This window comes from Entelurus aequoreus, linkage group LG06, assembly GCF_033978785.1.
Source record: "Entelurus aequoreus isolate RoL-2023_Sb linkage group LG06, RoL_Eaeq_v1.1, whole genome shotgun sequence".
Classification (NCBI taxonomy): Eukaryota; Metazoa; Chordata; class Actinopteri; order Syngnathiformes; family Syngnathidae; genus Entelurus; species Entelurus aequoreus.
The window spans coordinates 43,842,286-43,857,082 of record NC_084736.1 but is presented as its reverse complement, the minus strand read 5'-3'; the positions used below and the strand labels follow the sequence as shown (position 1 = coordinate 43,857,082).

The 14,797-nt window shown below is 38.2% G+C and overlaps 1 protein-coding gene across 1 annotated transcript in view; it reads left to right on the top strand.

Annotated features, from left to right (window-relative positions):
• The window catches only part of LOC133652230 (transmembrane protein 8B-like), a 194,468-nt gene that overhangs the window by 44,677 nt on the left and 134,994 nt on the right, over positions 1-14,797 (top strand). The gene's annotated exons all lie outside the window — the stretch shown is intronic.

The following is a 14,797-nucleotide window of genomic DNA, read 5'->3' as shown; positions in this document are numbered from 1 at the left end:
GCTGAGAAGGTGATTGGCTGCAAGCTCCCATCCCTCCAGGACTTGTTCTCCTCCAGGACCAGGAGGCGTGTGGGTCGGATCACAGCTGACTCTTCTCACCCTGGACACAAACTATTCTCCCCTCTCCCCTCAGGCAGGAGACTACGCTCCATACAGACCCACACCTCCCGCCACCTGAACAGTTTTTCCCCTCGGCCATCAGGCAAATGAACAATAACTCCTAACAGTAGCTCCTTGAATTCCTTGAATTCCTTCTAAGTCTATTACAAGATCTGATAGCTCAGTACAGTTCTTTTTATTACCAAATATGTGTTATAAGTGTTTTATGTTGCATGATTGCACCAAGAAAAATTCCTAGTTTGTGAACCCGTTCTCAAACAATGGCAATAAATAAAACTATTCTGATTCTGATTCAAAAGTGTTAAAGGAATGGCTAAATCAGGCTAGAATTAAGGTTTTAGAATGGCCTTCCCAAAGTCCTGATTTAAACATGTGGGCAATCAATCAATCAATCAATCAATGTTTATTTATATAGCTCTAAATCACAAGTGTCTCAAAGGGCTGTACAAGCCACAACGACATCCTCGGTACAGAGCCCACATACGGGCAAGGAAAACTCACCCCAGTGGGACGTCAATGTGAATGACTATGAGAAACCTTGGAGAGGACCGCATATGTTTTCTTAGCATTTCCGTTTTCTTAGCATTGAGTTGCAAAAAGTTAGCGGACATCCATTGTTTAATTTCATTAAGACACGCCTCCAGCTGACTACAATCCGGCGTGTTGGTCAGCTTTAGGGGCATGTAGAGTTGGGTGTCATCAGCATAACAGTGAAAGCTAACACCGTATTTGCGTATGATGTCACCTAGCGGCAGCATGTAAATACTAAAGAGTGCAGGGCCAAGAACAGAACCCTGGGGAACTCCGCACGTTACCTTAACATAGTCCGAGGTCACATTTTTATGGGAGACACACTGCATCCTGTCAGTAAGACAAGAGTTAAACCAAGACAAGGCTAAGTCTGACATCCCAATACACGTTTTGATACGCTCTAATAAAATATTATGATCAACAGTATCGAAAGCGGCGCTAAGATCAAGAAGCAGCAACATAGATGACGCATCAGAATCCATCGTTAGCAATAGATCATTAGTCATTTTTGCGAGGGCTGTCTCCGTAGAGTGATTTGCCCTGAAACCGGATTAAAAAGGTTCACAGAGATTGTTAGACGCTAAGTGTTCATTTAGCTGCTGTGCGACAATTTTTTCGAGGATTTTCGAGATAAACGGAAGGTGGGACACCGGCCGGTAGTTTACCATGAGGTCAGGATCGAGGTTAGGTCTTTTGAGTAGAGGATGAATATCCGCTTTTTTGAATGCTAGGGGAACAGTGCCAGAGGAAAGTGATAAGTTTATAATATTTAGCACTGATGGTCCTAATAATACAAAAAGCTCCTTGATAAGTTTCCCAGGAATTGGGTCAAGTAAACATGTTGTTTGTTTTGTCCCATTTACACATTTGAACAATTCCTCCAATGTTATTTAATCAAAGAGAGAGAAACTATTTTGGAGGGCAGTGTCCGTCGTATATACAGTCGTATTTGTGTTAATAGAACCCAGTTGTAGCTGAGATGCATTGTCTTTAATCTCTTTTCTAATGACTTCAATTTTCTTATTAAAAAAATTCATAAAGTCATCTGCTGAGTGGGTGGAGCTACTGGGAGAAGTCCCTTGTTGGGTTAGCGATGCTACTGTTCTAAACAAACATTTAGGATCATTTTTGTTGAGGTGGATGAGATTTGAGTAATATTTAGCTTTAGCTGAGGTAAGCATGCGTTTATAAGTTATTAAACTATCACTCCATGCTTGATGGAAAACCTCAAGTTTAGTCGCACGCCATTTGCGTTCCAGCTTTCTACATGATAATTTCTGGGCTTTAGTTTCTTCTGTAAACCATGGGGTACGCCTTTTAGGGGCCCTTTTTAGCTTTAGCGGTGCTATACTATCAATGGTGTCGCGCAGGGCGTCGTTAAAGTTGTTAGTGAGGTTATCAATAGAGCCCACATAATTTGGGAATGGTGCCATTACCGAAGGCAGTAGGTCAGTAAGAGTCGTCGTTGTGGCAGCATTAATGTTGCGGCTGCTGTAGTAGTTATTATTATTATTATTAGTTTGTTGACAATGAGTCAGAACTTCGAATTTTATAAGGTAATGATCGGACATTACTTTAGTGTACGGGAGTATCGTAACTTTGGAGGTGGTGACACCCCTGACAAGCACTAGATCTATCGTATTACCGTTGCGATGCGTGGGTTCATTTATTATTTGTGTAAGACCACAGCTATCAATTATAGTCTGGAGCGCCACGCATGGAGGGTCCGATGGGGTATTCATATGGATGTTAAAGTCTCCCATTATGATTATATTGTCGGCGTGCGTCACTAGATCAGCAACGAACTCTGAAAATTCATTGATGAAGTCCGAATAGGGCCCTGGGGGGCGGTAGATGACAGCCAGGTGCAGAGGCAGCGGTGTGACAAACCTCATAGTGAGCACCTCAAACGAGTTATATTTATTATTTAGGTCCGAGGTAAGGCTAAAGTTTTTGTTGTATATTAGTGCAACACCCCCACCCCTTTTAATGGGACGTGCAATATGCGTTCCCGTATAGCCAGGAGGAGACGCCTCACCCAGTGCAAAAAATTTGTCTGGTTTGAGCCAGGTCTCGGCTAGACCAACGACATCAAGATTGTTGTCTCTAATGACTTCATTAACTAGTAACGTTTTGGAAGACAATGATCTTATGTTTAAAAAGCCCATATTATAGGTAGTGGGCTGTTTTGAGGAGTTTTTGTTGAAAGTATCCGTAGTAGCAATATTAATAATGTTACGTTTATTATGCGTAGTGCACTTTAAATAATTTCGACCATATCTAGGAATTGATATGACAGGAATTTTTAGATTGTTTGCCACCTCAGTAAAATGCATGTCCACCTCTGACGCAGAAAAAACATTATGTGAGTTGTATATTATTCTAAGAGAATTGCTATGTGTGCAGGGATTATCCAGCCTGGCGCTGGCTAGTTCTAGCTTAACAGACTCCTCATTAGCGCTTCTTTGAGGATTAGCTTTTAGCTTTTTCGTTAGCCCCGCTAACAACAACGCCTTTAGCTTTGTTGTTAGCCCCGCCCGACATCCCCGCTTCTGCTTCCGAGCGCACCGCTTACGTCTCTTTCGTTGACGGTCTCCGCTGGTAGTGGACGCCGCTGCTTCAAAGGCCACTGCTGGATGTAGCTCGCGAAGAATTCCCAAGCTAGCGAGTAGGTCCACCGTACACGCATCTTTCAGCCCAAAATGGCCCGAACTCTCCACATCCAGAATCGTAAGTCGGTCGTAAGTGATCACGGAGTGACCACGCTGTGAGCCAGCCATGAAATTGACTGAATTGATGGGTATTTTTGCCAAATCGGTCTACACTTCCAAGAGCGCATGCAAGAAGCTGCCGCCGTGAAGCGCCGCCATCTTGGCTCCAATGCTGAAGAAACAAGTATATGTCAGAAAACCAACACATTTAGCTGAACTGCATCAATTTTGTCAAGAGGAGTGGTCAAAAATTCAAGCAGAAGCTTGCCAGAACCTTGTGGATGGCTACCAAAAGTGCCTTATTGCAGTGAAACTTGCCAAGGGACATGTAAGCAAATATGAACATTGCTGTATGTATACTTTTGACCCAGCAGATTTGGTCACATTTTCAGTAGACCCATAATAAATTCATAAAAGAACCAAACTTCATGAATGTTTTTTGTAACCAACAAGTATGTGCTCCAATCACTCTTTTACAAAAAAATAAGAGTTGTAAAAATGATTGGAAACTCAAGACAGCCATGACATTATGTTCTTTACAAGTGTATGTAAACTTTTGATCGCAACCAAAGACTATAAAAATGGGACCCATAACCTCCCTGCTTGGCACTCAGCAACAAAGGGTTGGAGTTGGGGGTTAAATCACCAAAATGATTCCCGGGCGCGGCGCCGCTGCTGCCCACTGCTCCCCAAGGGGATGGGACAAATGCAGAGGACAAATTTCGCCACATCTAGTGTGTGTGTGACAATCATTGGTACATTAATCTTTAATCTTTAATCTTAAACTGTACATTTATTTGTGATCAGTGTTTATGAGTCCTTTCTTCCTTTCATTTGAAGTATATTTAATCAATATTTACTTTTGTAATTAGCCTGACCTAAGCCTTGATAATAATCTTTGTGATTACCACATGCTTTAAAATGATTAGACAAGGTTTATCCTGTTAGTAGGTTAGGTATAATTATTGAATATGATTAAAATCATGATTAAGATGACTAATTCAGTGTTGATATTCCCCCTCTGTAGTGGAAAAGTTGGGCCCCTAGGTCAAAAAGGTTGAGAACCCCTGCTCTAAAGGGTGAGCGCGGCTAAAGTGGTGTGGTATTACCGCTCTTGGTGCATCATTTGCAGACCACATTGCGGTTTGAAAAAATGTAAAAAAGTGCCAAACTGCTGAGGTTACTATTCCTGTTTTATCCACAATTTCTTAATTTTTACTTTCTCTTTTCACTCCATGCAAAAAATCGACCCCAAGACAACAAGATGGCGCAACCAAATCATGATCGTTGAAACTGTTACCTTATAGACTGTTAGCGTGTCACTCCCAATGATCAGTGATCACTTCCTGCGTTGCTCGGTTACCAGAGAGCGATTGCCTTTGTTCATGCAACCAACCTTGACCGGAAGTGAGGGGGGGTTTATGACCACCCCAGGAAGTGGGTGTGGCTTCCACGTACCCTTTTTTTTTTTTTGTCCTGTCCAGCTTCTCAGGCAAATCATATAGTCGATGTAGATGCCCATATATACACATTTACTTTACAAAAGAGAAGTGTGGGATACTTCTCTTGTTGCCTTATTTGTATTTGACTTTATTAAATGTATTTCTATTATCATTTGGTGCAGGAGCAGGAGGGGATAGAAAGAGAAAAAAAGGAAGACAGAGGGGGAAATTGTGGGGACAAGAGGGGGATTAGACAGAGAGACAAAAACAACAACAGCAAACACAACAACAGCAACAACAACAACAACAATAGAGCAACATCAGCAAATACAATATGTACAAATATGATGGTAAAAGTGATATCAAAGAAGCAGTTAGTAAAATAAATAATAATACAGAAATGACAATGGGCATTATTACACTACAAATGGAGCAATATAAATACCAATAGAAATAGCACTATTGATAATGAACAATACCAATCATTTATCTCTATTATCAACAATACAGTTGTTCAAATATAACAATACATATATGTAATGATAACTTGAGATACAAAAGAAAGCAGAAAAATGGAGGGGAAGAAAAAGAAGCCAGCTATATTAACCTTGTAGATTGTTATAGTAACAATAGGTTAAGCTTTGTCAGTGTGCCATGTGTTACCCAGTTTCCCCTAGGGTAAAAAAAGGGGGCCAGCGGGGGCTTGATTTATGACCCCAGGAAGTGGGCATGGCCTAAACCGGAAACTGGAAGTATATGTCATATTAATTTTGTAGTTTTTTTAAGCTGTCCGCCATCTTGGTTGTAGTCCATAAGCCATTATGATTCCTACAGGCTGAAAAGGGTATTACAACTTGTAGTTTTTTAAGCTATCCGCCATCTTGGATGTAGTCTATAAGTCATAATGATTTATAATTAACTACAAAATTAAAATAGCGGCCGGATATTTCCGGTTTAGGCCATGCCCAATTCCTGGGGTCATAAATCAATCCCCCGCTGGCCCCCCTTTTTAGAGGGTACGTGGAAGCCACACCAACTTCCTGGGCGGGTCATAAACCCCGCCCTCACTTCCGGTCATAAAACAATCCCCAGCTGGCCCCCCTTTTTTGGAGGTACTCTATCTTCTTCTTATCACAATATACATTTATGTTGTTTTATCGCCCAGCCCTACGTTTGCAGAAATAAGACATAGTGGCAAGTTAAAAACTTATTGATGTAACAAACAGCAGCCTTGTAGAATGATTTGTTTGAAAACCGAACAATTCCAATTCCCCGCTACGATGTTGTGTATTTGGGATCTGCCAATACTGAGCTCACACCGGCCGGCATTTATCTCAAAAGACTATTGTGTATGTCAATCAAGGGACAAATGTGACGTCATGGTGAATATCGATGATAAGTAATTTTTAGGTTTACAATCCCCAAGCCACCCCCCAGCACCCACCAATAAAAGGATACATACACTTGCTGTTTTATAATACTGAGTGAGAATAATTTTACTTGCCAGTCATTTTCTTGACTAGACAAATTGCGCATGACTTACTCAACAAGACCCTAATCATTGAGGTACTTCGCAAAGTGTTCCTACTGATGATATACATTATCTCAAAGAACTAAAGTATCATAAGTCTTGATATTTTGATTTGAGAATCGACATTAGAGATCTGGTATCGGCAATGTTGATATTTCAGTACCACCAAGGAACTGCGCACGCGTAGAGAAACAGAGGAACACAAGTGCAAACAGGCGACATGCGGACAAACAAACATGCGTGCAGATTTTTGCACGGTAGTTCCTTAAAAAGGTACTAAATAGGGTTGTACGGTATACCGGTACTAGTATAGTATTGCCGTACTAATGAATCAAAAACTGCATTATACTCTGTTTGAAAAGTACCGGTTCCCGGGCATGACGGCGTGACATAACATTGCTGGTTTTACGAGCAGAGGAGCATGTTCGGCAGCGCACACACACGGAGTACTTACAAGCAGACACAGTGTGTAGACAGAAAAGGGACAAGGGATGCATTTTGGTAAAACAACTAAAGTTAAAGGTGAAGTTATAACACTGAAACGCCCACAGGAAGAGGTGCTTTAAGACATGGCTAGCTAGCTAACAGCTAACATCCATCCGTAGTCGGCAGTGTTTTAGCTACTTCTAAATCACTAATCCTGGCCTCCATGGTGACAAATAAAGTTTCTTACAAGTACACTTATCACTGGAGGACGAGGAATAGCTAAACATGCTTCACTAGACACCCTAGGAGGATACAATAGCTCACTGCTAACAGCAAGCTTGCGCGCCCGAATGTAAGCATATGCCATGTGTGGATCTACACCTGACATCCACTGTAATGATACCAAGTACAAGAGTGTATCTAGTTGATACTACTATGATTACATCACTATTTTTTACCATCACAAAATCTTTTTTCATTTTTTAAAAATTCATATTATGTTTATAAACTCAGGAAATACGTCCCTGGACACATGAGGACTTTGAATATGACCAATGTATGATCCTGTAACTACTTGGTATCGGATCGATACCTAAATTTGTGGTATCATCCAAAACTAATGTAAAGTATCAAACAACAGAAGAATAAGTGATTATTACAATTTAACAGAAGTGTAGATAGAACATGTTAAAACAGAAAATAAGCAGATATTAACAGTAAATGAACAAGTGGATTAATATTCAATTTTTACAGCTTGTCCCTCATAATGTTGACAAAATAATGGAATGATAAATGACCCAATATGTTACTGCATACGTCAGCAGCTAAATTAGGAGTCTTTGTTTGTTTACTTACTACTAAAAGACAAATTGTTTAGTATATTCACTATTTTATTTAAGGACAACATTGTTCTTGGATTGCAAGGTTCCCTAACATTTTTTGTTAAAATAAAGCCCATAATGGCATTTTTTGTGGTCTAACTTTATTTAGAAAAGTATCGAAATACATTTTGGTACTGGCACCAAAATATTGGTATCGGGACAACCCTAGTACTAAACATGCCTTTTTAACAGTAATATATTTATTGCCAAGAAGCATTTTCACAACAAGGACAACACAAAAGTCTTGCCTTATTTTTAGTTTTCGTTGTAACAAATCCTGATGTTTTATTCTGCACTGAACAGGAAGTTACATCAAGGGTTTATGTTTCTCTCATTTTCCCTCCTTTTTAGCTCGTCCGCCGTGTCTCACCGTCATTAATCCACGTGCCATTTATTTCACAGTTTTAACCTCATTGACTAAAAGCAGCCTTGCACGTAACGGCGCCATTTAATACCGACCGATTTAACAACTTATCAGCCGAGCGTGCCACGTCCTGATCTGAAGTCATTACCCATCATGCAAAGCTCCGCGTTCAATGAGGGATTTAATGGGGAGCGATATGAGATGTGAAAAATATCGACGGCGTTTACCCGAGCGTACGTCCATCCATCTTTGTGCTCCTGGATGTTGGTTGCCATGACACCCCTCGCACCGCAACATACTTTCACAACATTCCGCTGTCCTGAGATACTGGCAACTTAATTAAACGTCTTCATCAAGCCTTCGCGACTAAATCAGCAATCCCTAACCTTTTTTGAGCCGGAGGACCAGCTCCTTCCTGCCAGATCGCTGACAGAAAAAAGAGTGTGATACAAGAGGTGCACTCCTGTCTTGATATGACGTACTCATGTACAAAACAATACAAAGCAAAATAGCAAGAAACACATAAAGCATGCATACTGACTGTTTTTCAGAGAGAGGATGATACATGTGCTTTAATATTCTCCCCGCACACAACACACAAGAGATTTGCCCTAACTGGAAGCGATGAAAACATATTTTAAGTAGCCGCTGTCATCGTTTTTGTGGAATTTTGCCTTCTTATCTCCCCATTATCGACCGGGACCTCTAAAAGTTGTATGATTTATAATTGAATGAATGAACTGAAAAAGCATTTTGACAAACCAAGCGCTAACCAGCGGGCACTTATGCAAGATAATAAGACATTAACTTGTCATTGTATGTTATTTTTTTGTAGACTAAAGATCAGCGGGAGGCAACGTGTGTCTTTAGAGCCGAATGCAGGAAATAACATTACAAAATGCTGCTGGAATTGTCATAACAACGGGTCCACTTCCAACAAGTATTTCCTCCGTCTGACTCCTTGCGAACACTTCATTCTCCGTGGACACGGTGTGTTCACAGATCATGGGAAAAATTACCATCATAACACACTAACATACACATTAACACCAGCAGGTAGTTACAATATGAATGGCTATATATAGTTTATTATTTGCACACTATTGACTAATGTTGCACCAAAAATTTGGCCTAAAAAAGACGTAGTTTAATCACTGGTGCAGTGCTCCCTAAACCGATGTTGTGATGATGTAAGCTATACGCACCGGGTTGTCTGGAGTGGAGGCAGCGTGTCCGCGCTGTAGACGTACTTTAATATATTGGAGATTTACCTGCGGTCAGCGATCTTTGTGTTCTTTGAAATATTGTGTTAATTATTTTATAACATGTTCTGATCAAGTCCTTTGTCTGCCTGTCTATGGTACACTTATTAATCAGGAAAAATTATACCTTTCTGCGATTAATCGCGATTTTTTACTTAACTATGAACTTGGGTTGTACGATATACCTGTACTAATAAAGTACCACGATACTAATTGATTGAAATCGGTAATATACTGCCTTTGAAAAGTACAGTTACCGTTCTTTCATCTGCGGCGGTCATACTTGCCAACCCTCCCGAATTTTCCGGGAGACTCCCGAATTTCAGTGCCTCTCCCGAAAATCTCCCGGGACAACCATTCTCCCGAATTTCTCCCGATTTCCAGCCGGACCTGAGTGAGGATAGCCTGTCGTCACGTCCGCTTTTCCTGCGGCCCAGTTACGTTATAACACCTACGGCTTTTGGAGCTCAGTGCGCAACTGCACACACAACAAGAAGGAGACTATTATATATGTGTCCGTTATCCATAGGTTTACCTATAACCCATAAAGTAGGCAGGCACGGAGCTATTGCTCAGTGTGTGTTTACTCCAGCCGGCACGTTAATACACTGACACACAACATCCGGATTCCCATCATGCATTGCTTCAAAACTACGGCAAGTAGTAATGTCCAAAAACATAACAGAGACGAAGCAGAAGAACGAAGAAGAGACAGTCATGGCAACGACGAGTAAGAAGAAGAAGTACGCTTGCAAGTTCCAAAATGATTGGAAACAAGAATTTCAGTTTATCCAGGACAGCTCGAAGGGGAAGGGGTATGCTAGGGAGAGATGGAAGATTCCAGACTCTGGTGCATTTGATGAAGGCACTTTTGTGCGTGCCACACAACAATGCATCATCAGAGAGGGTGTTCAGCATGGTTAGAAAGATAGTGACAGAGAGTAGAACAAGGATGGACAATTCAACCCTAAACTCACTCCTTTCCTGCAAATTAAATTTCACAGATGCTTCCCATACCTATGCTCCTTCAAAGGCTGTGCTACTGGCTGCAAAGCATTGCACTTTCAAATACAACAATGAGTAGAGGAGTGTTATGTGTGTGTATATGTGTAAATAAATGAACACTCAAGTATTTATTTTATATATATATATATATATATATATATATATATATATATATATATATATATATATATATATATATATATATATATATATATATATATATATATATATATATATATATATATATATATATATATATATATATATATATATATATATATATATATATATATATATATATATATATATATATATATATATATATATACATACATATATATATATATATATAAGAAATACTTGAATTTCAGTGAATTCTAGCTATAAATTTACCCCTCACCCCTTAACCCCGCCCCGCCCACCCCGACCCCACCCACCTCAACCCTACGTAACATGTATTTACGTAACATGTAGATACATAATATGTAGATACGTAGACGCGCACACAGCTGCTTGGATTGATGCCAAATATTAGCGGAGTTAGGACCGCCCATGTAACATCAATTACTGCAAGCAAAATGACTCAATTTGTTAACAAATTGCTACAATTTGTGTTTTATGTTTAACAAATGTGTGTTTTACCTGTTACATGGCTTTTCTGATTTGGGTGCATTTATTCATAGTTAGATTTTAAATACTAACTAATAATTGTATTGTTCTTAAAGCACAGACCAGGATTGGCAGCCATAAATCATAAATAATTTTATATTATACTAATAAAGTTGTTTCACTATATTCTAACCTAATTCTTGATTATGGAAACGTGTGTCTTTTCCTTGTTGCACTCAAAGAACAATTTAATGTGTTTAATGGCTTTTAATTTATATTTTAACCTTCTAAAATTGTTCTTTGAGTTCAATAAGAAACATGTGTGTATTGTATTGTAAGATTTTCTGTTAAAATAAAGCCAAAATTAAAAAAAAGTTTGTAGTTCCCTTTATTTGGAAAAGTATCAAAAAGTATCGCTATAAATTTTGGTTTGGTACCGGGACAACCCTACTATGAACAAAATGCGATTAATCGCGATTTAGTATTTTAATCCTTTGACAGCCATTATATATATATATACACACATGAATAATGTAAGATTTTTGCATGAAATTTGTGTATTGTTTTTTTCATTAGTTTTGCATGCGAGCATTAGCAATCTGTCGCATGGTGTTATCTTAGCATGCTAATACTAACAGTAGGGGATAGATAGATTTTGATAGGTAATGCAACATTTTTTTGCGTGAAATTTGTGTTGTGTTTAGCATTGTTAGCTAGGCTGACCATATTCTGAAATCCCAAAAAGAGGACACATATATGCGTGCCAAGGCCGGGACTAGGTGAAAATTTGCCAATGATACTCGAACTTGCTTTATAAATAATATATATTTTTAAATAAAGCATTTTTTCTCCTCTGTTGACAGCAGTGTTGGCGCTAGGAATTTTCAAAGTGGGGTCCCACAGTAAATTTTTGGTGTCCCACTTTTTTGTAAGCGTTTTGAAAACAAATGACAAATGTATGCATTATCCTGTTATCTCACATTCTATATTGTGTTTTGGAAAAAGGTTGTCATAAACGTTACTTAATTCATTAAAAAAGATAATACAAAAGAAAACAAATGTGTATACATATGTAAATGTATTCAGTTATAAACATTCATTCACTTTCTTCTTTCCTTCATGGATCTAAACTTTACCACTGCTGGTAGTTTTTTCTATGTTTTTATTTAATAAGTTGTAGGTGTATTTATTTCAGTATAAAAGTGTAAAAAGTGTTTTGCTTGGGTCATGAAATAATGATAATGGTGTGCCAGGGCATACATACATTTTATATTTAACGCTTAAATCTCTGGAGTCTACATCAACTTCACATCTATTCCTCATTTCAAAATGTTTTAGTTTTTTTTATGTTGTTTTTTTTGTTTGTTTGTTTTCTGCCCTTTTTTGTCAAACAAAACTATGTTTTTTATGGCAAACACACAAAATATGCAAAATCTTCCACCAAAAATATTTTTCAAAGTGGAATATTTGATGTGAAGTAATCGGAACCTTTGATAGGTCAATAATTCATAATAACATTGATTTTGATTCAATATTATGTTTTGAGGAATGACAGTTTGAAAGAAAAAAAAACAGCTTTGTTTTATTAGTCAACATTGCAACTTTTTCTAAATTACATTTCACCTTCAAGCTTTTTTATTTCACTTTTGTTATGTTTTTGTTTATTTTAATAGTATTTTTAGAATGTGCCGTGGGCCTTTAAAACATTAGCTGTGGGCGACAAATGGTAAAAAAAAATAATAAAAAAAAAATAATCTGCGTCCTTTCTGATTTCAATGCTTTAAAAAGACACAAAAAGTGTGTTAACACCAACACTGGTTGACAGTATAACAAAATAAGTCACACTTATATTCTGTAACATTCACAGTTTTGGGAAAAAAAGTGCAGAGGTAGAAATATTCAAAATAACCTCTTGTATATAATCTAAACATAAATAATGCCTCAAAACAAGTTAATTAAATTTAAACAAAAAACAGCAGACGAGCTCTCGCCCTGCACAGCTGTTTTGTGCTTTGTAGTGTCGATATGGGCTTGTAGATCTTTGGCCCCTTTATTTGCCACAGATACATACGTTGCTGCTTTGCACACAGTGCATTCTGCTTCCCATGTGTCACGGCCAGGACGAAAACACAAATACTTTTCCCGCAAATCATCCGTGAAGTTGCATTTACATTTCGGCATTTCTTGTTCTCATGTCTCTCTCCACTCACTTGCTCTCTCGCTCTGTGTCTCTGCCCCTCCCTCATGAATGTTGCTACGTGCGCGCACCTTCAGTTTTTTTTTTAAACCCCTTCTTAACTTAACTCTGGATGTACATTGAAAATACACGTAACCCTAATTCAAAATGCCGGACATTTGAGGCGTATGAGAAACCCCGCCCGGACACCCCGGACACCCCCGCAAAAGAGGACATGTCCGGGGAATAGAGGACGTATGGTCAGCCTATGTTAGCGTTACATGCTAACATTAGCAATCTCTCGCATGGAATACTTCCTGGCAATAGGGGCTGCTAGATACTGTATTTAGACAGATATAAATAAAATGTACATTTTGTGGGTAAAAAATGTGTATCTAATCATGCTATTACGAGCTTTAAGGGAAGATAGATAGATAGAGAGATAGATAGATAGATAGAAATACAATGTAAGATTAGTGGGTGAAAATTGTGTATCTTGACATGCTATTATTAGCTTTAAGGACAGATATATAGATAGTTTGATAGAAATACCATTTAGAAATACAACACCCACAAATACAAGATTTGTGGGTGAAAGTTGGGTTGTGTTTAGCATTGTGTTAGCTTTGCATGCTAACATTAGCAAACTCTGGCATGGTGCTAGGGGTGTGGGAAAAAATCGATTCGAATTCAAATCGCGATTCTCACGTTGTGCGATTCAGAATCGATTCTCATTTTTAAAAAATACATTTTTTTTAAAACATTTTTATTTATTAAAAACATTTTTTTTTCCTTTTTTTAATTAATACATCCAACAAAACAATACACAGCAATACCATAACAATGCAATCCAATTCCAAAACCAAACCCGACCCAGCAACACTCAGAACTGCAATAAACAGAGCAATTGAGAGGAGACACAAACACGACACAGAACAAACCAAAAGTAGTGAAACAAAAATGAATATTATCAACAACAGTATCAATATTAGTTACAATTTCAACATAGCAGTGATTAAAAATCCCTCATTGACATAATCATTAGACATTTATAAAAAAAAAAAAAAAGAACAATAGTGTCACAGTGGCTTACACTTGCTTCGCATCTCATTAACTTGACAACACACTGTGTCCAATATTTTCACAAAGATAAAATAAGTCATATTTTTGGTTCATTTAATAGTTAAAACAAATTTACATTATTGCAATCAGTTGATAAAACATTGTCCTTTACAATTATAAAAGCTTTTTACAAAAGTCTACTACTCTGCTAGCATTTCAGCAGACTGGGGTAGATCCTGCTGAAATCCTATGTATTGAATGAATAGAGAATCCTTTTGAATCGGGAAAAAATTGTTTTTGAATCGAGAATCGTGTTGAATTAAAAAAAAAAATCGATTTAGAATCGAATCGTGACCCCAAGAATCGATATTGAATCGAATCGTGGGACACCCAAAGATTCACAGCCCTAGTGTTATCCTAATATGCTAATCTTAAATATCTTAAAGATTAGGTACATTATGATGGTGAATATCAGCACCCTTTATTATTGTGTTAGCTCGGCATGCAGCTAATATTGGCATTATCTACAAGCTACTAGATAGATTTTGTATAAATCTATCTAATAGAATGCCTTGAAAAAGTCAGAGAAAAGTAGAGTTTTCCTTTGCAACAAGTAGAGGCAGCAGTCCGAGTGACAGGCTGTGATCAGTCAAAAGGTCACAGACTGGACTAATGAC